This window comes from Cricetulus griseus, chromosome 5 (assembly GCF_003668045.3).
Source record: "Cricetulus griseus strain 17A/GY chromosome 5, alternate assembly CriGri-PICRH-1.0, whole genome shotgun sequence".
Taxonomy (NCBI): domain Eukaryota; kingdom Metazoa; phylum Chordata; class Mammalia; order Rodentia; family Cricetidae; genus Cricetulus; species Cricetulus griseus.
In genome coordinates, this window is record NC_048598.1 from 97,312,181 (window position 1) to 97,314,834 (window position 2,654).

General features: G+C 50.6%; 1 non-coding gene across 1 annotated transcript; it reads right to left on the reverse strand.

The window, feature by feature from the left end:
• Positions 1-2,300: 2,300 nt before the first annotated feature.
• On the reverse strand, positions 2,301-2,380 carry Mir7b (microRNA mir-7b). The gene has a single exon (NR_105267.1). It is a non-coding gene; the product is annotated as a microRNA mir-7b (primary transcript).
• Positions 2,381-2,654: the final 274 nt, after the last annotated feature.

The window sequence follows — 2,654 nt, forward strand, 5'->3', positions numbered from 1 at the left end:
GTTTACTGATTGCCGCGTGGCTGCACTCCTTGATGCCTCTGTGGATTCAGCACACATTTACTGAACACCATGTGTTAGGCTGGGCACTGGGGAAACATGGTAGCAGGCCTGGCCTCACAGGCCATCACCGTAGATTATAGGGAAGCAGAAACAGGAAGATCCTAAATTCAAAGCCATTCAGGGCAGAAGAGCATGATGTCGTCAATAAATAAAAGATGCTGGGCAGCGGTGTCTTACATCTTTAATCCCAGCTCTTGGGAGGCAGAGACAAATGGATCTCTGTGAGTTTGAGGCCAGCCTGGTCTACAAAGCAAGTTCCAGGACAGCTGGAACTGTTACACAGAGAAACCCTGTTACGGAAAAAGAAAGAAAGAACAAAGGAAGAAAGGAAGGAAGGAACGAGATAAAAGATAAGCAGACATGGAGGGGCATACCATTAGCCCAGCACTCTGGAGGCAAAGCAGAGGAAGGTGGGCCTCTGAGTTCCAGGCCAGCTTAGTCTGTATAGTAAGATCCTGTCTCAAAAAGACTTACAAAATAAATAAAAGCTGAGTATGGCTCATCAATCGAGCCCCTGCCTAGAATTTACAACTCTCACCTAAAATCCTTCCTGGTCTTTTATCTCCTTGGCTGGATGTGGGTCATTGGTTAAGCCCGCCTAGAATCCCCAGTGAGGGATTGAGGGCGTGGTCAGGAGTGGAACTCCTGTCTAGAATCTCCCTGTGAGGGCTTGGGGTCATGGCCCTACCATAGTGTTTGCAAGGTGCTGGGTTTCCTCCACAGTGCTGCCCTGAGCTCACAGTGCAACCAGGAAGAGATATGTAGACATTCTGCCTGAAAATCAAGGCCATAATGTGGCCTCCTCAGGAGCCTGTGAATGTTAATAAAGTCTTGTTCTAGTTGATTGTTGAGGTGTCAGGAAGTTTCTCCCAAGGAGCTGAAGCCTGGAAAAGACAGAGTTGCTGACTAGAGGCTATATGAGGGTGCCATGCAGTCCTGCGGGAGGAAACTGTGTGGACCCAGACCATGGGCTGCTGTGTGACTGGATTCTTCATTGCTCCACACAGCTGGGGTTCTCTGGGAAGCAGGACCCTCAACTGTGAAAATGCCTCCAGCAGGCATTCTCTAGGTTAATATTCTCTAGGTTAATGACTGATGTGGGAGCCCCGAGACCACTATGAGTGTGGCCAGCCCTGGGCAGCAGGTTCTGGGTTCTCTCAGAAAGCAGGCTGAGCAAGCCAGAGGGAGCAATCCTGTGATCAGCACCCTCCATGGCCTCTGCATCAGTTCCTGTCTCCAGGTTCCAGCCTGACTTCCCTGTGGTGGGGTGTGACTATCATTGTAAGATAAATAAACCCTTTCCTGCCCATGCTACAGCACCAGGAATCAGGGGAGAATCTCCCATGGCAGGGGTGAGGGTGGTGGGGGTGGGTGGGGTGGGGGTGGGGTGGGGTTAGTGACTGCATTTGGATATCACAGGTGAAGGTCGATGGATGTTAATGGTGCCTTGACACGCCAAACACAAGTCCACATTTTCCTAGGATCAGCCATGCAACTAGTGGTTGGTGGGTGGGGGTGGGGGACACAGAAGTTTTACTGAAAAAGACCCACTGGGTCTGGGCTGGGGCTCTGTGGGCACAGTGCTCAGGCAGTGTGCTTGAAACTCCAGGTCTAGCATCTTGTCACTGGTGGGAGAGGTGGCAGGAAGGCCCAGTAGTCGAGGCTATCCTTGGCTACATTTAGAGTTAGAGGAAAGCCTGGGCTACAGGATACACTGTCTCTAAACAGACAGACCGAGTGAAAGGAAAGGAGAAAGGAAAAATAACTCAGGGTGCTCTAGAAGCACCTTCTATGACAATCTTCCTTTTAAAAGTTTTACATGTGTGCATTTATTTGTGTGTGGGAGACTGTGTGTAACAGAACATGTGTGGTATCCAGAGGACACCTTGCAGTTATTTCTGTCCTTCTACCATGTTGGTCCTGGGAATCAAATTCAGGTTCTCCAATTTCTTACAGTCCCTTTACACTCCGAGTCACATGACTAGGCCTCCATTCCCTATTTGTTTTGCCAAGGAATGCACCATGAGATGGCCCAGGGCCCTGAGGTTGTCTCCCATCCTGTCCTGTAGAAGTGTTTGAATGACAGGCCAATAGCACGTGTGAGACTTCACTGTATCCCCAGGAGCGTTGACTTTGCCAGACTCCCTCCCCTGCCCATACCCGACTCCCCTTTCTCCCCCTCTCGTCCCAGTTTCCTGCCCTGACTGTTGTGGTGTGTGTTTCAGGAGAAAGGTGAAAGGAGTCCACGCTATGAGGCCGGCTGTGACTTGTTGTCATATCACATTAGAACAACAAAATCACAAGTCTTCCACATAGCACTGGCTCACACGCTCAGCCCCTTGTTCTGGTCCTGCGCCGGCCCTGTGTTGAGCAGAACAGGCCCCACTGACTTACCAAGCCTAAGCCTCCTTTTTCCCCACTCCATCCACTGACACAAGGAAGATCTGTTCTCTAACCACCCAAACCACACCCTGCCACACCAGCAATGTGGGACTTATTGATCCAGGTGTAAGCAGCACACAATGGTCACCCCAGCACTCAGGAAGTAGAGGCAGGAGGATGAGGATTTCAAGATCACCCTTGGCTTCACGTGG